Genomic DNA, 20743 nt, shown 5'->3' with positions numbered 1-20743 from the left:
TGCAGGACCGCTCGGCACCAGTCCTTGGCGCCGTTCTTGGGAAAGGTGTTGGTTGTAATCTTCCAGGCACCAGTCCCCTGCACTGAAAAATGAGCCACCACATATAAGACTCCACACCCCCACCCTGGTCCCCGGAAGGTGATTGATCTGATTTGGAGCAGGAATTTAGCCCCTCACCAAGGAAGCACCGATCACCCTCGGCTCTGGAGACCAGCACAGCACCTGTGGTGGCTGCATGGCAGCTGGGCCACTGACCTGCTCAGTGGTCTTGTTGGAACCCATGGCGCGTACCGATGATGCCAGTTCCTTATTCACACCACTCCTCCCCTCCCTAGCTGCTTCAGACAAGCGACTCCCTGCACCGCTGGTACTGTGCTCGGAACACAGCACAGACTCCATCACAGGATTGAAAGAGCAGGTGGCAATGCCGCGGGAGCCATCCCCAGTGGGGGAAAGTGCCCCAGCCTCTCCCGCAATGTTGCCTTCATCCTTTTTGTCACGGGACAAGGAGGAGGCAGACCCCTCCCACGCCAGCCCTCCCGATGACTTTAAGGAGTGCCAGACCCTGCTCAAGAGGGTGGCTTCCAACCTGAAACTGGAGGCTGAGGAGCTGGCAAAGCAGTCGGACACCCCCTTTGACGTGCTATCAGCTGCAACCCCAGCACAGGTTGTGTTGCTGGTCCGTGAAGGGGTTCTCAAGATTGCTAAGACAAACCCCCTAATCTATTCCGCCTCCCTCCAAGTGGGCAGAAAAGAAATATTCTGTTCCCCCTATGGGGTTTGAAATTCTTTATACACACCTGCCCTCTGGGTTGCTGGTTGTATCTGCGGCCAACGAAAGAGACAGGCAAGGTCAGGCGAGTGCCACACCTAAGAATAAGGATGCCAAGAGACTGGACCTCTTTGGAAGGAAAACTTATTCAATGGCCAGTCTCCAGTTCCATGTGTCCAACTACCAGGCCTTGTTGGGAAGGTATAACTTTAATGTCTGGGCCTCCCTCAACAAGTTTAGGGAAGCCTTGCCGCAGGACCTTGGCCAGGAGTTTGCCATGATCTGGGAAGAGGGCAAGGCGGTGGCAAGGGGCTCCCTCCAGATAGCCTTGGATGCTGCCAGTTCGGCTGCCAGAGTCATTGCCTTGGCTTTGGTAAAAATGAGGCACAGCTCTTGGCTACAATCCTTGGGTCTGTCCTAGGAAATGCAGTCCTCCATCCAGGACCTTCCATTTGAAGGCACTGGGCTCTTCTCGGAGCTGATGGATGTGAGGCTCCATGGACTCAGACTCCTGAGCCACTGTGTGCTTGCTGGGCCTCCACACACTGTAGACAGCAAGAAAAGAGTTCCAGCCCAATCTGCCACCTAGGTCCTGGGAGTCACTTGACGGACTCTTCTAAACAAAGTGCCTACAGAAGGAAGGAAGAAGACAAGAGTTTAAACGCCGTCACCCCCTTCCTCTCACCCACACGTCCTGGCCCTGTGAGACACCAATGGGTCCAAAAGCAGGCATTTTGATAGTGCGCTCGAGATCAGTGTCACAATCAGATCCCAGGATCCACCTTCCTATCCTTTCCTCTACTACCTGTGCCCCTTCCAGTCAGCATGGTCACAAGTAACCTCAGTCCATGGGGTGCTCAATATGATATCGCTGGGCTGCACCCTGCAGTTCTTGGTTGCCCCCCCTCCACCCCACATTCCCCGTCCCTCTTCAGGGACCCTTCTCACAGCAACTCCTCATTCAGGAGGTAGAGAACCTCCTACAGCTGGGGGCAGTAGAGGTGGTCCCTCAAGAAATAAGGGGGGAAAAGGTTCTATTCCCGCTGTTTCCTAATCCCAAAAGCGAAAGGGGGCCCAAGACCCATTCTAGACCTGTGACGCCTCAATAAATATCTCAAGAAGTTTCACATGGTCTCCCTAGCCTCCATTATTCCCTCCCTGGATCCAGGAGACTGGTATGCTGCCCTCGACTTGAAGGACTCATACTTTCGTATCTTCATCTTCCAAGGGCACAGATTTTGTGGTGGGCCGACACCATTTCCAATTCACAGCACTACCCTTCAAACTCTCATTGGCCCTGAGAGTATTTACAAAGTGTATGGCGCCACTAGCCACTTACCTGAGGTGTCAAGGGTTTCGGGTCTATCCATACCTCAATGACTAACTCATCAAGGGATGATCTCAGGTGCAAAGGAGCCTCAATCTGGTACGCTCCACCTGTCATGATCTGGGTCTGTTAATAAATGAAAAGAAATTGACCCTGACGCCAGTGCAATGGATAGAGTTCATAGGAGTGGTACTCGACTCCATCCAGGTCAGAGCTTTCCTCCTGGAGGTCCGTTTCCAAGCTATGTCCAACCTGATCTCAAATGTGAGGGCCCACCTGCTCACCACTGCTCACATGTGCCTGAGGTTGTTAGGCCACATACAGCCTGTGCAGCATATGCTATTCCACCTCAGACCCCTGCAGGTATGGCTGGCATTAGTCTATGTCCCCAACAGGCATGATCTGGACTGTGTAGTCAGGGTGCCGGACCATATACAGTCATCCCTGGAATCGTGGCTGAATCCCAAATTGGTGTTGAAAGGAATCCCCTTCGCAGCCCCGGCCCTGACAATGACCCTGGTGATGCCTCAGATTTGGGTTGGGGAGCCTAAATGGGTGATCTCAGCACTCAAGGTTGTTGGTCTCAGGATGATCGCTCGCTCCACATAAATGTCAGAGAGCTCAGAGTGGTTCACTTGGCCTGTCGCAATGTTTTATATCGACGAGCATCAGCCCTATGCAAAGAAGCTCTCTGGCTGTGGGACTTCTGTGTGCAACATGCCATTCATCTTTTGGCAACGCACCTTCCCGGGGCCAGGAATGTGTTGGCAGATCACCTCAGCAGGACCTTCTCATCTTGACACGAGTAGTCACTCCATCTGCAGGTGATCAGCGTGATCTTCCAGAGGTGGGAACTCCCTGGATGGACTTGTTCGTGTCCAGGCAGAACAGGAAGTGCCATGTATTCTGTGTTTCAAATTATACCTGGTAGGACACGCATACAACTGCTGCGAATTACACCTGGTAGGACACGCGCACCAATGCTGCGAATTACACCTGGTAGGACACGCACAGTTCGAATCTAGGCTGAGGCACAGAAACAAAGTCCACAACTGCAGAGTTCCCAAAAGACACTAAGTTTATTACGCTCGAGCGTGGTGCCCCCCTGCTAGCCGGGGGGGACCCTGAATACAGATTATACAAAGGTTATATACTTTTTAGCAAAGCATGTTGCCTTCGTGCATCGGAAACCTTAGCCAATAAACAAACCCTTGTCTTATCTACCACCTATCCCTGCTTGGTGCATTCCTCGTGCTATACTAGTATGTTAATTACACAGCATGGTCCTAAAGCCATGCATCAGTAACTTTTATTGATGTGAGGGAGGCCTCACATCAAGGCCAAGAGACAGGGAGTTAGAGACTGACAAAAACCAGATACTGGGAGTCAAGGCAGGCTGGAGACAAGGAGGAGGATTTTCACAGGGATTCAGTATCTAAGGATCACTCCTCCTGGTGTATGATGTGCTGGCATTTAAACAATGGTGGGCCCCAACCCAAAATGGAGTCACATGTGCTAACTTTTCCTTAACAGTCTTCCCTTTTTTTTTTTGTACGTCAGTAAGCTATATTGGTGCTGAGTAACCACGCTGCAGGGTTAGCAACTGCCGACAGCACATACTGCAGCATTGTAGGCATACAAAAAAAATGCAAAAACAATAACAGTCAAAAAAAGTAAATACAAAATACGCTGTCCCCAAGTCCCCACATCCAGTAGCCATGAGGTGAGCCAGTCCCAGACCTCCTGGAATCCGGCACTGGTAGTGTCGAGGCTGATGTGGTGGAATAAGGCTGCCTGTTGCTTGAAGATGTGGATGTCAGTTTCCACCCTATGGTGCTGATTTACAAATACACAACAGCTTGAATTGACCAGAGCACAAACCCTGCCCTGATTTGCAAGGAGATAATCCAGGGCTAGGCGGTTTTGCAATGTAGTTTGGGATAGCTGGGTGACTTCAATTTGAAGGGCAGAGAGAGCATCTGCAGTAGCATTTGCCGTTAGTTCCAAAGCAGCTGAAATGTTAACTATAGCTTTTTCCAGCTCGCTTACTCCCAACCATGGCAGAAACCAATGCACAAAGGAGTGAAAGCCTTTGGGCCATTGAGAAAGGGGGTTTAAAGGAATACTTCGTCTGTCCCTCCATACTAGATTGCGGATCTCTCCCCGGGTCAGGTTCTGGTGTACTGTCACGGCGGGTACTATAGCCCCTAAGGTACATGTACCACACCATCCTGCTGGGAGAACCTTATAGGCTGTGTGATTACATAACCAATACCACCCAGACCCCTCAGGGACCAGCCACGGGGTTCTGGAGTAGGTAGAGGGGCCTCCTGCACCAGAGCTGATTTGGGTGGTGTCCTTGCACCCTACAAAATTCCCTACAAAAACTGTATTTTCTATGCCCTTACGTCGTGACACACATAAAGCATAATTACCCTGGGCCACCATATCAATAGATCATATTTGGATTGTAACATTCCAGTTAAATGTAGTGTTTGCCCATAGCTTAGCTTGGAGTGTTCGATTAAGGAGGATAGGTACCCCTACCAACGGGACCCCTTGACCTAAATATGTGGGGGTATGAATACAAATCATAGAATCATAGAATATCAGGGTTGGAAGGGACCCCAGAAGGTCATCTAGTCCAACCCCCTGCTCGAAGCAGGACCAATTCCCAGTTAAATCATCCCAGCCAGGGCTTTGTCAAGCCTGACCTTAAAAACTTCTAAGGAAGGAGATTCTACCACCTCCCTAGGTAACGCATTCCAGTGTTTCACCACCCTCTTAGTGAAAAAGTTTTTCCTAATATCCAATCTAAACCTCTCCCACTGCAACTTGAGACCATTACTCCTCGTCCTGTCATCTGCTACCATTGAGAACAGTCTAGAGCCATCCTCTTTGGAACCCCCTTTCAGGTAGTTGAAAGCAGCTATCAAATCCCCCCTCATTCTTCTCTTCCGCAGGCTAAACAATCCCAGCTCCCTCAGCCTCTCCTCATAACTCATGTGTTCCAGTCCCCTAATCATTTTTGTTGCCCTTCGCTGGACTCTCTCCAATTTATCCACATCCTTCTTGAAGTGTGGGGCCCAAAACTGGACACAGTACTCCAGATGAGGCCTCACCAATGTCGAATAGAGGGGAACGATCACGTCCCTCGATCTGCTGGCTATGCCCCTACTTATACATCCCAAAATGCCATTGGCCTTCTTGGCAACAAGGGCACACTGCTGACTCATATCCAGCTTCTCGTCCACTGTCACCCCTAGGTCCTTTTCCGCAGAACTGCTGCCTAGCCATTTGGTCCCTAGTCTGTAGCTGTGCATTGGGTTCTTCCGTCCTAAGTGCAGGACCCTGCACTTATCCTTCTTGAACCTCATCAGATTTCTTTTGGCCCAATCCTCCAATTTGTCTAGGTCCTTCTGTATCCTATCCCTCCCCTCCAGTGTATCTACCACTCCTCCCAGTTTAGTATCATCCGCAAATTTGCTGAGAGTGCAGTCCACACCATCCTCCAGATCATTTATGAAGATATTGAACAAAACCGGCCCCAAGACCGACCCCTGGGGCACTCCACTTGACACCGGCTACCAACTAGACATGGAGCCATTGATCACTACCCGTTGAGCCCAACAATCTAGCCAACTTTCTACCCACCTTATAGTGCATTCATCCAGCCCATACTTCTTTAACTTGCTGACAAGAATACTGTGGGAGAGCGTGTCAAAAGCTTTGCTAAAGTCTAGAAACAATACATCCACTGCTTTCCCTTCATCCACAGAACCAGTAATCTCATCATAAATCCAACACTGCGTTCGATTTACACCCTGTTCGATAGCACGGGTTAAATTCAAGAAGCTATTGCCCTCCCATCCTTGTACTGGATTTGGGAATAGGGAGAGGACCCCCCAGGCAAACCATACCAATGTCGACATCCTCCCCTGTACCATACAAAAAACACTACCCCCAATGTAAGTCCAATAAACAGGAACACACAAAGTCCTGGTGGGCTGTGAAGGTCCCAGTAGCTGGAAAGCTCAGTCCATGGGTTGGTTGTAGTGTTCATTCGTGAAGTGGCTCGTCTGCTGGCTCGCCAGGGTCAGGTGGGGGTCCTGTCGCCAACTTGACGTAGCTATGGTGAATCCAGGAACCTTTACCTGCAACTTTTAAAGCAGAATAAGTACATAACAGAACCTGGTACGGCCCCTCCCACCAGGGTTCCAGGGGGTCGGTGCGGGGGATCTTTTTTACCATTACCCAATCCCCTGGCTTAAAGAAATGAACCTGTAACCCTAAGGGTGCAGTTTGAAACAACTGAGCTTCAGACTGATTGGCAGTCAGCTCCTTTTGCAGTCTAGCAACATATCTGGCCAAAGTTTCATCTCCATCCAAGAGGCTAGCATGTACAGGAACATAAATTCCCGGGACTAAAGCTGGTCTCCCAAACAGCACCTCAAATGGGGACAGGCCTAGGGGCATGCGTGGCGTTCGTCTTATATGCCATAAAACTATAGGCAAGGCCTCTGGCTACTTAAGTCCAGTTTCCTTACAAAACTTTGCTACCATTGTCTTTATTGTTTGGTTCATGCATTCCACCTGACCTGCAGACTGGGGGTGGTACGGGGTGTGTAATTGTCGAGTAATCCCCAAGCACCGGTACAGTTCCTCCAAAATCTTTGCAGTAAAGTGTGAGCCCCAATCTGAATCAATGACCTCAGGGACACCAAACCTGGGTACAATGTCTTTCATTAAGAACTTGACCACAGATCTTGCATCTGCCTTTCTGGTTGGTATTGCTTCAGGCCATCCGGAAAGTTGGTCCACTATAACAAGGAGGTGGTGAAACCCTGAGCATTTAGGCATTTCTGCGTAGTCCATCTGCAAGCGCTGAAATGGGAAGTTTGCCCAGGGTCTCCCCCATTTTGAGCTGGCATCGAGCCGAGTCTTAGCAGAGAAGGCCAGGCAAGTAGGGCAGGAGCCAAGAACTCGCTTTACCGCGGGATAAACATGCGGTGCTGCCCAGAACTTTAGTATGGCAGCCACCGTGCCCTGAATACCAGCGTGACCTAGGGAATGAAAATAATGAGCAGCTGCAAGTAGATAACGGCGGTGGAGAATAGGTTTGTTCCCGATTCGCCAAACCTTATCGGGCCCTCAGATCCCTCCCAGCGTTTCCAGTCGTGCAGCTCCTCCAAGGATACGTCAGCATACAGCAGTGTCCAGTCAGCAGGTGGGAAGGACACATCCACGGGGAGGGAAGCTGAAACCAGAAGGGGCTGTAGAGCTGCAGCCTTTGCGGCTGAATCAGCTAATGCATTGCCCTGAGATACAAAAGTGTTAGACTGCCTGTGTGCATAACAATGAACCACTGCCACCTGGTGAGAGGCCTGAATAGCTTCCAAAAGGGCGGAAATGAGAGGGCCATTAGCGATTTTTGTGCTTGAGAAGGTTAAAAATCCTCGTTGCTTCCAGAGCTGGCCTGTAGCATGACAAACCCCAAAAGCATACTTAGAGTCCGTATAGATGGTAACAGTTTTCCCTGAAGACAATAAACAACCTCTGGTAAGCCTGTGTAACTCTGCACCCTAGGCGCTGAAGGAAGGTGGTAGAGGGGCAGCCTCGATAACGTCTGCCTGAGAGGTAACCAAATAGCCCGAGACCCGGTGGCCATTTAAATAGTACGAGGACCCATCGGTGAAAAGAAGTAAATCAGGCTCAACTAAAGGGGAGTCCGCTAAATCCGGGTGGGGCTTACCATCCTGCGTGACGACATCCATGCATACATGGTGAGGGGTACCATCCTCTGGGAGGGGTAGCATTGTGGCTGGATTGAGGACGTTACAGCAGCGTAAAGTAACGTTGTCAGCGGCCAACAGGATTAGTTCATATTTATGAGCCCGCTGTGGAGACAATGCCTGTGTAGAATGCTGTTTTAAAAGAATTTCAACCTCATGAGGGACCCAGACAGTCAGAGGGTGCCCCAAAACAATCGGTCGTGACCGTTCAACCATGACAGCAGCAGCAGCAACAGACCGTACACAGGAGACAGAGCCCTGAATAACAGGGTCCAGTTGTACTGAGTAATAGGCTACGGGGCGTGGGCGATCCACCAGGTATTGCAAAAGGACGCCGCTAGCCACCCCCTGCCGTTCGTGAGTGAAAAGAGAAAATGGTTTACTGTAATCTGGGAATCCCAAGGCGGGCGCAGAGATCAGAGCCTTTTTGATGGATTTAAAAGCGTCTTCCATTTCCGGGGTCCAGGAGACAGGATCGAGGGTTAGTGTTGTAGTAGCTTGAACTAACGGTTTCACCAATTCCCTGAAAGCCATGACCCAGGGTCGGCAGAACCCCGCAGCCCCCAAGAAAGCCCGTAACTGCTTTTTGGTAGTCGGACACGGGTAATCCTGGATTGCCCGCACCCTGTCAGGGGAGAGTAAGCGCTCCCCAGGCCTAATTACAAAGCCCAAATAAATTACCTGATCTAGGCACAGCTGCAACTTGGATGGAGATGCACGATGACCCTTATTAGCTAATGCAGTAAACAAAACAACAGAGTCAATTAAACATGCGTTATGATCTGAGGCAGCAATTAACAAATCATCCACATACTGTACCAGGACAGACGAACTAGGCAAGACAATATCTTTTAAATCCTCGGTGAGAATTCGGGAAAAAATAGTGGGGGATCCTGAGAACCCCTGGGGAAGACGCGTCCATGTTAGCTGCTGACCCTTCCAGGTAAATGTGAATAAATATTGAGAATCAGGGTGCAAAGGGATACTGAAAAATGCTGCACACAAATCTGTAACTGTAAAGCAGGTGGCTGACTGAGGAATCAGTGTTAGAATAGTGCTCGGATCAGGGACAACTGGATGGGGGGCTATAACATAACCATTTATAGCCTGTAGATCCTGGACAAATCGATAGACTGGACGCCCGTCTGGTCCTGGTTTAGGCTTCCTTACTGGAAGAATAGGAGTATTACAGGGCGAACTGCAGGGGACTAAAACCCCCTGAGTCAAATAGCTGTCAATAAGAAGTGAGATGCCTTCTTCCGCCTCCCTCGGCAAGGGGTATTGTTTTACGGACGGAGGCGGTCCGCCCCTTGTTTTCAGACTCACTGGAACTGCTGATTTAAGAAGACCCACATCAGTAGGATTTGTGCTCCACAAAGTGTGGGGAACACGGGACAATTCAGAGGGCACACCAGGAATAGGGGTAACCGATGCCATAAGAGAAGCAACCTGATGAGGTTCAATAAGGATAAGTGCAGGGTCCTGCACTTAGGACGGAAGAACCCAATGCACAGCTACAGACTAGGGACCGAATGGCTAGGCAGCAGTTCTGCGGAAAAGGACCTAGGGGTGACAGTGGACGAGAAGCTGGATATGAGTCAGCAGTGTGCCCTTGTTGCCAAGAAGGCCAATGGCATTTTGGGATGTATAAGTAGGGGCATAGCCAGCAGATCGAGGGACGTGATCGTCCCCCTCTATTCGACATTGGTGAGGCCTCATCTGGAGTACTGTGTCCAGTTTTGGGCCCCACACTACAAGAAGGATGTGGATAAATTGGAAAGAGTCCAGCGAAGGGCAACAAAAATGATTAGGGGTCTGGAACACATGAGTTATGAGGAGAGGCTGAGGGAACTGGGATTGTTTAGTCTGCGGAAGAGAAGAATGAGGGGGGATTTGATAGCTGCTTTCAACTACCTGAGAGGTGGTTCCAGAGAGGATGGTTCTAGACTATTCTCAGTGGTGGAAGAGGACAGGACAAGGAGTAATGGTCTCAAGTTGCAGTGGGGGAGGTTTAGGTTGGATATTAGGAAAAACTTTTTCACTAGGAGGGTGGTGAAACACTGGAATGCGTTGCCTAGGGAGGTGGTGGAATCTCCTTCCTTAGAAGTTTTTAAGGTCAGGCTTGACAAAGCCCTGGCTGGGATGATTTAATTGGGGATGGGTCCTGCTTTTGAGCAGGGGGTTGGACTAGATGACCTACTGAGGTCCCTTCCAACCCTGATATTCTATGATTCAACCACCGAGTCTGGGACGGACATGCGGAGCCCCTCGGGGGCGCAATATATGTGTGCCCCCAATTTGCCCAGCACATCCCGCCCGAGGAGGTTCGCGGGGCCCTCCGGCATTACAACAAACCTCTGTGATAGCTTTAAAGAACCAAGCTCGATAGGGACAGGGTAGGATAAAGGAGCCGGGCAGGGATTGCCTTCTATGCCCTGCACCCAAACTTTGGTATTGGACAGAGAGCCCGGAACAAAAGTTAAAGTGGAGAGGGTGGCCCCAGTATCTACTAGAAAAGGCACAAGGTATTCCCCAACTTTCAAATAAATTTGTGACTGTAACCCCAAGTCCCATTCCAACTCTCCCAAAGTCCCCAAAACCTCCACCTCTAGTCACTGGGGGTTAACAAGGTTCTGGGGGGCGTTAGGGGGAAAAGAGGATTAGCCTCTACCTGGCTCTTCCAAGGAGCCCCTTGGGGAAGCAGGGGCACTCCCTCCTCCAGTGCCCTGGTTGCTTATAATAATTACAATTTCCGTCCCTCATTTTATCCCAACCTCCCCCTCCTCCTGTCCCCCGTCCATGCCCCCTTCCTCTCATCTCTCCGCGCCCTTGCCAATGCTGGTTTCCCGAAGGAGCCTGCAAGGCAGCAGCTAACATATTTACCTCCTCCTTCTTCTGTTTACGTTTTTCCTGTGCTTTCTCCTCGTCCCTGCCGTTAAACACAAAGGTGGCCAGGCGGACTACCTCTTGGAGGGGTTTTCCTGGCCAATCGGGCACATGCTTAGAAAAATATTTTTTTATATCTGATGCTGCCTGATCAACATAAAAGGAGACCATCATAGGACGGTTTTCTTCTGCCTCAGGGTTTATACCGCCCCCATATACACGAACTTGTTTGGACAACCGGGCCAAAAAGGTGGAGGGGTGCTCAGTAAGCTCTTGCTGACATTCGTGGATTTTAGACCAGTTAGCCGTTTAACTACCAGCTTTACGTATAGCTTCTAAAAGGCCATTTCTACCCGCCTTTAAAAGGCCCATTTGAGTAAGCACATTAGGATTCCAATTGGGATCAGTCGGGGCCAAGAAGTCCGAGTACTATCCTCCCCTGCCCAGCGCCTATTAGCATCCAGAATGGAATATTTCTCGTCAGGGGTAAAAAGTGTGTCCAGGATTACCTGGACATCTCCCCATGTAGGATTAAATGCGGTAAATACAGACCGAATGGTCTGCAGAACCTTCTCTGGATCGTCACGCAGGCAAGGCATCTGCTGTTGCCATGTTATTAAATCGCCTGGGCCAAAGGGGCGGTGAACATAGGGAAAGGCGAACCGTTCACTCCCGTCCGTACCATGAGTAACAAGGGGTTGCTGAATGAGGGGAGCTTGCAGAGTAACCAGTGGGTCAATGGTGGGCTCGCACGGACAGGGGGGTGACGAGCAAGGAGATGATAGGCATAAGTCAGAAAGCTGAGGGTAAGCCGGGGGAGGGGCAGAAGCAGGTCGGGGAGGAGAAGAAACAGGCATAGCACAGAGCAGGGCTGAAGACCCCTGAGATAGATAGGAAAAGGAGGAGGAAAGAGGACATCCTTTCGCACGCACATAAGCCCAGTTGTCCCATACATACCAATAATCCATCTGGGCTGGAGCTTTGTCCTCCAGCCTCCTTCTAAGCGCTGTTAATGTATCCCCAGCAAAGGACCCATCTGGTGGCCATTCAACAGATGTCTGAGTTGTTAGTGCTGGCCACTCAACCTTACATAAAATAACAGCTTTCTTCCTACCTAACCCATGGGTGCCAGAAATATTCCCCCAATTTTTGAAAATTTCAGCCAAAGAGGTCCCCTTACTTACACTCTGCCCAGAACCCATAATGGGCTACCAAAAGAACACAAAATGTGCCACCTTATCGCCTAAGCGATGGCTCACACACACCCCTCCTCGGAGTTCTCAAAGGTGAACTCACCCTGTGGTGGCTGGAGCTGTCCGAGAGGAGGAGTGTAGTCTCGCTTGTTGGGGCGAGCCTAGAGTCCCTTCGTGGTTGCCAAAACTGTTACGAATTATACCTGGTAGGACACGCATACAACTGCTGTGAATTACACCTGATAGGACACGCACACCAATGCTGCGAATTACACCTGATAGGACACGCACACCAATGCTGCGAATTATACCTGATAGGACACGCACACCAGTGCTGCGAATTATACCTGATAGGACACGCACACCAATGCTATGAATTACACCTGATAGGACACGCACACCAATGCTGCAAATTATACCTGATAGGACACGCACACCAATGCTGTGAATTATACCTGATAGGTCACGCACAGTTCGAATCTAGGCTGAGGCACAGAAACAAAGTCCACAACTGCAGAGTTCCCAAAAGACACTAAGTTTATTATGCTCGAGCGTGGTGCCCCCCTGCTAGCCAGGGGGGGACCCTGAATACAGATTATACAAAGGTTATATACTTTTTAGCAAAGCATGTTGCCCTCGTGCATCGGAAACCTTAGCCAATAAACAAATCCTTGTCTTATCTACCACCTATCCCTGCTTGGTGCATTCCTCATGCTATACCAGTATGTTAATTACACAGAATGGTCCTAAAGCCATGCATCAGTAACTTTTATTATCAGAATGGAAGGCCTCACATCAAGGCCAAGAGACAGGGAGTTAAGAGACTGACAAAAACCAGATACTGGGAGTCAAGGCAGGCTGGAGACGAGGAGGATTTTCACAGGGATTCAGTATCTAAGGATCACTCCTCCTGGTGTATGATGTGCTGGCATTTAAATAATGGTGGGCCCCAAACCAAAATGGAGTCACATGTGCTAACTTTTCCTTAACATCCACTCAATTCACGGGGTCAACAGAGGCTCCCTGTCCGATACCATTTTGCTCCCATGGTCGGGGGCTCTACTATACGCCTTCCCACCAGGACCATTAATCCAAAGAGTCCTCATGAAAATCAAGCAGGACAAGGCGAAGGTAATCCTGATAGCTCCGGATTGGCCTGGCCAACAGTGGTTTGGCATGCTGCTGGACCTCTTGATGACAGCTCCGCTACAGCTACCGCTCTTGCTGGACTGGCTTTCTCAGAACCCTGGCAGGTTTCTGCACCCGAACCTAGCTGCACTGCACTTGATGACTTGGCTGCTTCATGGTTGAATGCAGACAAGCAGGAGTGCTCAGCCCATGTCTAACAAATCCCATCGAGCAGCAGAAAGCCCTCTCTCAGGGCAATCTACCTGGCCAAATGAAAACAGTTCACGTGTTGGACCTTGGACCAAGGTCTTTGGCCTGAACAGGCCTCGCTGCAGTCGATACTGGACTACCTTATGCACCTCAAGCTCCAGGGCCTGTCTCTTTTGTCGACCAATGTCCATTTGGCTGCTATTTTGGCCTTCCACTCTCCATTCCAGGGCAGGTCTTTGCTCACAACATGACTGTCCATTTTGTAAAAGGTCTGGAGCAGTTCTATCCTCAAGTCTGCGATCCCATCCCTCCTTGAGTCCTGAACCTCATACTGTCAAGGTTCCTTCGAGCCATTGGCCTCTTGTTCCCTTTTTCTGCTCAAATGGAAGGTCTGATTTCTGGTGGCGATAACATCAGCCCATAGGGTCTCTGAGATTAGGGTGCTTATATCGGAGCTGCCCTACAAAGTGTTCTACAAGGACAAGGTCCAGCTGTGGCTGCACCCAGCTTTCCTGCCCAAAGTAGTTGTGCAGTTTCATATCAACCAGGAAATATACTTACCAGTCTTCTTTCCAGCTCCTCATAAGTCAGTTGAGGAGCATAGATTACTCTCTCTGGCCGTCAGAAGGGTGCTAGCCTTTTACATTGAAAGGAGTAAGCCATTCCGTAAGTCAACGCAGTTATTCATCGCGGTGGCAGGCAGAACAAAGGGCCTTCCTATGTCTGCCCAAAGAATTTTATCATGGATACCTCCTGCATCCGTTTTTGCTATGAACAGGCAAAAGTGCCACTGCTGGCGATTGTAACTGCCCATTCAACCAGGATGCAAGCCTCGTCGGCAGCTTTCCTGGCCCAGGTGTCAATCCAAAATATTTGCAGGGCCACTACCTGGTCGTCCATCCACATGTTCACATTCCATTACTCGCTTTCCCAGCAGGCCCGGGACGACGCTGGCTTCGGCAGAGCAGTATTGCAAGCCATACAACTGAATTCCAAGCCCACCTCCAGGGATACTGCTTGTGAGTCACCTAGAATGGAATCAACACAAGCAAGCTCTCGAAGAAGAGAAAACAGTTGTCTACATTGCGTAATTATTGTTCTTCGAGATTTGTTGCTCATGTCCATTCCATTACCCACCTTCCTGCCCCTCTGTCAGAGTTGCCGGCAAGGAGGAATTGAGAGGGCGTGGGGTCGGCAGCGCTTCATATACCAGCATATGAGCGCGGCATTCCAGAGGGCGCCACAACCAGCCCTATGGATACTGCTAAAGCAAAAAATTCCGACAACTGTGCACATGGGTGCGCACACACCTAGAATGGAATGGCTATAAGCAACACATCTCGAAGAACAGCAGTTACAAAAGGTAGGTAACCATTTTTTCCTTCCCCTGCACTGGGCTTGCCTGTGCTCAACTGATGGCAGTGGCAGATTACACGGGGCCCCCGGGCTCCTGGTAGCAGCTCTCTTTGGGGCAGGTGGCCAGTGGGCAGGGCGGCCTGTCCTGCAGCAGCACCTCCATGTTGGGTGTCGGGCTGCCTCCACCGCGGGCAGCCCCGGGTTCCTACCTTCAGGATCCCTGTAGCAGCAGCTGAAACCGGAGCCCTATTGTGGGGCTGAACGGCAGGCAGGGGATACCTGGAGCGGGGAATCCAGAGTGGAGCCAGGGTGGGGGAGAAAATCCGGAGCCCAGAACGCGGCAGTGCCATGGAAGGGAGGAAGGGGCTTCCTGGAGTGCTGGAGCTGAACCCAGGGCAGGGGGAACCAAGACGCAGAGAGAGCACCAGGGACATGCACGGGGGGAGGAGGAAGGAGGGGTATGGAGCAAGCAGGGGAACAACATCCCCCCACCCCCCGCAATATTTGACAGCGGCACACAACGCCTCTGGGGCTACAGCGGGAACTGACACCTCCTCTGGCCCCGGATCAGCAGCACTATTTAGGGAAGACGGGGTGGCACCTGTCTCTCTTCCCTCAAGTTTGTACCGGAGGTCTGCTCACAGCACACACCCAAGCATAGGCAGAGCTCTTAGCTGCAGTGCTGGGCAGGCAGATCCCCTCCTCCAGGAGCCGGCATTCTCTGGAGCTTACCCACCCCACCACCTTCTCGGCTTCCACCAATTAGCAGCTGAGATGGACAAAGTAAGAACCCTTCTAACCAATAGTAGCAGTGCAGTGAGCAGAGCCTCTGGGAGTGGGGCAGGCAAAAAAGGGGTCAGTTGAGGAGGGATAGCTCAGTGGTTTGAGCATTGGCCTGCTAAACCCAGGGTTGTGAGTTCAATCCTTGAGGGGGCCATTTAGGGATCTGGGGAAAAAATTGGGGATTGGTCCTGCTTTGAACAGGGGGTTGGACTAGATGATCTCCTGAGGTCCCTTCCAACTCTGATATTCTATGATTCTATGAGGGGAGAGCACAGGGTTCACGGTGGTCAGCACGGTCCCCGGGACGGAAGTGACATCACTTCCGGGACCGACCGCACCGGGAGTGGGTAGGGGAGGCAGTGCCTCCCCAAATAGCCAGGTGTGGCCCCACCCACATTCTGCCCCCCCAGGGCCCAGCTTTGGCAGTGCCACTGGGTTCCAGGGGGCTGGGGCCACACTGTCCACTTTCTTGGGGCTGGGGAGGCCATGGTGGCACCGCACGCTCTCCCAGCCCTATGGGGCTGGGAGACTGCAGCGGCAGTGCCGTGCGCTCTCCCTCCCAGAACTCCAGGGCACGCGCTCTCTTTTGGATGGAAGGGGCGGGACTGAAGGTAACCTCCACCAGCCAGCGGTTCACCCACACTCCATGTGGCACTAGCCAATCACACCAGCCTGCAGGGCCCCACAAAGTGCAGCCTGGAGTGGTCGCCCAGATTTGCCGTCCACTAGGGATGGCTCTGCAGGAGGTGGTGGGAGCCCAGGATAGTCCGCTGTGTGGATGGGTAGGAGGTGGAAGCACAGCATCCCCAGTGGGGCTGCGGTGGGGGGGAGACCGAGCTACTCTGGCCCCAGGACCGGGGTGGGAACACAGAACATGCCCCTCCAAAAGGGGTCAAATTTTTATTCCTGCACACGCCCCTGCAGAGCGCAGAGTCCATAGTAAAGCTACATGGCTGGTGGAGAGAGGCTGATGGCTTGTCCCTGTTGCCACCCTCGCCCCTTTGCCAATCCCACATCCTGAGCTTGGTTTACAACTCTTGGGATTTGATAAATACAATGTATTGATTGGTCTGTGAGATTTAAATTCTGTTTTGGTGTGTGCCCCCCAGCAGCCCCTTCCTGCTGGTCCTTGGAGAGGTGTTGCTACTTGTTCTCCCCAATCTCCTGGGATTGGGGAGCTGCCATTCTTGCCCCACTCTTCTCACTGCCTTTGCCCCCTCCCAGCATCAACCTCTCGCATTCTGTCTCTCTCTCTTGTCCCCCAGAGGTTCCTGATCCCCACGACCACCACCTACACTCACCTGTGCTCCCTTCCCCTTCCTATTCACACTCCTCCTCCCTTGCCCCTCTCAGCTCCCCTTCTGGACCCACATTCTCCTGCATTCTCCTCTGTCTTCTCCCACACCTCAAGCTCCCCATCCCCACTTTGTTTACAACCTTTCCTTCACATTCCTCAGCACACCTCTGTCTTCCTCCAGCTCTGCAGAATCCCTCTGACCCTGCTACATCTTCATATTGCCCAGTTCCTTCTCTGACAACCTCCTCCTGCCCCCTTCAACCCCTGCACATTCTCCTCTCTCCCTTCTGAACCCCCATATATGTTATGTTTTTTATGTTTGTTTTTTTGTTACTTAATGTGACAGTATTATTAAAATATAAGTGTAATGGGGGTACATAAAAGAGAGATATTTACAGTATATTAAGTGTAGCACATTTTTTCCATGGCTATGCACAGATGTTACTGGGAATGATACGCAGAGTCTGGCTGTCATTAGTTTCCTAAGCTACTCTCAATTCAATAGTTGGTGGTGAAAAGGACATTTGATGGGTTACAACTCACAGAATCAAAATAACATGTAATCTCTTTTAAAGGACTGTGAAAATTTAAGAGCATGCGTGAAGTATTTGTATTAATGCATTTTGAGACATTCATGTTTTAATGGGTATGGGGGCCCAAATATTCTTTGTGCCAATGGCACCCAATACATCTTAATCCATTTCTGACCGATGGGACTACAGTGGAGTCTCAAACAGGTCGTGGCTCATGGCAGCTGGAACCCACAGTTGTGTGTTTCCCATCCTCCTTATTCTCCTCATCTTCGCTGTTCATTCCAGGGGCCTGTGACTCGGGCTTATCAGAGGTATCTACGATGGTCTGAGAGTGGTGCTGGTGTCTCAACCAAGTATGGCATGCAGGTCTTTATTCCCCTCCCCCCGCTGTTCCTCAGAGTTCTTGTCAACTGCTGGAAATGGCCCACCTTGATTATCACTACAAAAGGTTTTTTCACTTCCGCTCTCCTGTTGGTAATAGCTCACCTTACCTGATCACTCTCCTTACAGTGTGTATGGTAATTGTTTCATGTTCTCTGTGTTTATAAATCTCCCCACTGTATTTTCCACTGAAGGCATCCGATGAAGTGAGCTGTAGCTCATGAAAGCTTATGCTCAAATAAATTTGTTAGTCTCTAAGGTGCCACAAGTCGTCCTCTTCTTTTTGCGGATACAGACTAACACGGCTGCTACTCTGAAACTTGTAAAATCAGTTGGTCTGTGGTTTGGCACCAGATTGACTGTTGGCCTTCCTGACCTTCTGGCATGCCTGCCGCAGTTCCTTTGCTTTCACACGGCACTGCTGCTGATCCCTGGCATACCCCTTTTCCTGCATCCCTCATGCAAACTGCTCATAGATGTCCACATTTTTAAAGAGATTTTTGGAGTTCATGCCAAGAGGTGTTATGTCACAAAGTTGAGAGTCAGTAGTCCCTCTCCATAAGGCTTTCATGCAACCATAGCTTGAATATTGCATTTATTTTGTATATTGGTAAATGTAAATCAGCACTATGAAGAGCAACACAAAGAGTAGGGGGCTCGTGGGATTGGTTTGAGGAAGGACTGAACATATGAAGCATGGATAGTTGTAGAGGGATGCAAGAATATTGGAGCCGTGTGAACACCCATAGTGGCAAGGAGCTATCTAAGAATAGGATGAAGGGCTTGTAACTAGGAGTAATGGGATGGACTTTAGTAAGGGAAAGTTTTAAGATGGATGTCCTCAAAAGAAATTTGATAGTAAGGTTGTTAAGGGATGTAGTGGTGGACAGTGCATCATTTGGAACGTGCAGTGTTGTTGTAGCCATATTGGTCCCGGGATATAGAGAGACAAGGTGGGTGAGGTAATATCTCTTACTGGATGAACTTCTGTTGGTGAGAGAGACAAGCTTTTGAGCTTTTCTTCAGGTCTGGGAAACTTAAGGCTTGTCTTCACTACAGGGGTAAATTGCTACTCCAGCTATTTGAATAACGTAGTGAAAATGGTGCTTTGGGGAGTGTGAGACTGTGTGTGTATGAGGCGCACACAATCTGTGTTGGGGGACTGAGATGCAGAGTGTATGCGGGTGTGAGAGAAACTGTCTGTGTATGAGGCACACTGTTTTGGGGGATTGTGTAAGAGACAGTGTGTGTGTTGGGGAGTGAGAGACTGTGTGTGTGTGTGTGACACACACACACAATCTGTGTTGAGGGACTCAGAAGCAGAGTGTATGTGGGTGTGAGAGCCAGTCTGTGTCTGAGAGAGACTTTGGGCATGGCTACACTTGCGAGTTACAGCGCATTAAAGCAGCCCCATGCGCTCTAACTGACTATGCGTTCACACTGGCAAGGCACGTAGAGCACCCGGACTCCATGGCTAGAGCGCTCCTGGTAATCCACCTTGGTGAGTGGAATAATGTGTGATGCACCCCGCTGGAGTGCCGCAGCACCAGTGTGGACGCCCTGGTCTGTTAAAGAGCTCTGATCGGCCTCCAGAAGTGTCCCACAATGCCTGTTCTAGCCACTCTGGTCATCACTTTGAACTCTACTGCCCTGCCCTCAGGTGACCAACCGTTAGACCCACCCTTTAAATTCTCTGGGAATTTTGAAAATGCCCTTCCTGTTTGCTCAGCCAGGCATGGAGTGCTCTCAGCGAATCTTTCCAGGTGACCATGCCTCCACGCGCCAGGCAATCCCCAGTATGGAGCAATGGTGAGGTGCTGGACCTCATCAGTGTTTGGGGGAGGAAGCTGTCCAGTCCCAGTAGCGCTCCAACTGTAGGAATTACGATACCTTCAGGCAGATATCAAGGGACATGATGGAAAGGGGCAATGACTGGGACGCAGTGCAGTGTTAAAGTGAAGGAGCTGCGGAATGCCTACCGCAAAGCCCGCGAGGCAAACTGCCTCTCCAGTGCTGCCCCCATGACCTGCCGTTTCTACAAAGAGCTGGACGCAATACTGGGGCGTAACCCCACCTCCATTCTGAGTACCACCCTGGACACTTCAGAGCCCAGTTCAACAAGGCAGGTGGAGGAGGAGGAAAGCGGGAGCGAGGGTGCTGAGGAGGAGGAAGACATCCCGGCATCCCTAGATGCATGCAGCCAGGAGCTGTTCTCAAGCCAGGAGGAAGGTAGCCAGTTGCAGTGGCCGGTGCTTGGGGAAGGACAAACACCAGAGGATGTGCCCGGTAAGCAGCTTTCATTTTGGGAAGGAAGTTATTCGGTGCGGGCTCTTGGGGCGAGGAGGGTTAGGGCTGCATGCATGCCTAGATGCGGAATAGAGCGTCGATGTACTCTCTCATATCACAATAGTCGGCTTCAGTGATCTCTTCATAGGTCTCACCTAGAAGTTGGGCAATGCGCTTGCGCAGGTTTCTTGGGAGAGCCACTCTGGTCCTTGTCCCAGTCAGGCTAACATGTCCGCGCCACTGTGCTGTGAGGGGTGGGGGAACCATTGCTGCACACAGGCAAGCTGCGTATGGGCCAGGCCGGAAGCCGCTTTGTAGTAGAAGATCCTCCCTTGCTTCCCAGGTCACCCTCAGCAGCGAGATATCTTCCAGGACAAACTCCTGTGGAAAATGTGGGGAGAGTGTTCAGTATAGGGGCCCCCTGCAGCTGTTGGCTGTCCCCAAGGCACAGAAACCTAGAGGACAGTACGGCCGTGAAACAATCAGTCTCCCTTGACCCTGTGCTTACTCGCCATTTTGGGGTTCTCATGGGTTATGTGCACTCGCTTTGGGACAGGCAAATTATGCGATTGTGTAGACTGTGCTTGCCCGTAAGTACGGGGGAATCCTTGCTCTGTCTGGTGTGGCAATGCTGCCTCTGTTAAGTGTTGCATTTTGCCTTTACAGTTGCAACCTTGAGATCTCAGCAGTCCATGTTATCACCGGCCGAAAGACTCCAACGAATCAGGAAGCGTCCACGAAGAAGCAAAGAGGACATGCTGCATGAAGTAAATGCAGCAGTCCCTTAATGAAAATCAAA

General features: G+C 50.8%; 1 protein-coding gene and 1 long non-coding RNA gene across 4 annotated transcripts in view; one reads left to right on the top strand and one right to left on the bottom strand.

Annotated features, from left to right (window-relative positions):
- Positions 1-20743, top strand: part of USP54 (ubiquitin specific peptidase 54) — a 270589-nt gene that overhangs the window by 221427 nt on the left and 28419 nt on the right. The window lies entirely within an intron of this gene.
- Positions 6214-12909, bottom strand: LOC311524321. The gene is made up of 3 exons (XR_014712526.1): positions 12426-12909; positions 12282-12317; positions 6214-6259 (listed from the first exon to the last, which is right to left on the bottom strand). It is a non-coding gene; the product is annotated as an uncharacterized lncRNA (long non-coding RNA).

This window comes from Lepidochelys olivacea (genome assembly GCF_965140295.1).
Source record: "Lepidochelys olivacea isolate rLepOli2 genome assembly, chromosome: 7".
Taxonomy (NCBI): domain Eukaryota; kingdom Metazoa; phylum Chordata; order Testudines; family Cheloniidae; genus Lepidochelys; species Lepidochelys olivacea.
This window is presented reverse-complemented; position numbering and strand designations above follow the sequence as displayed.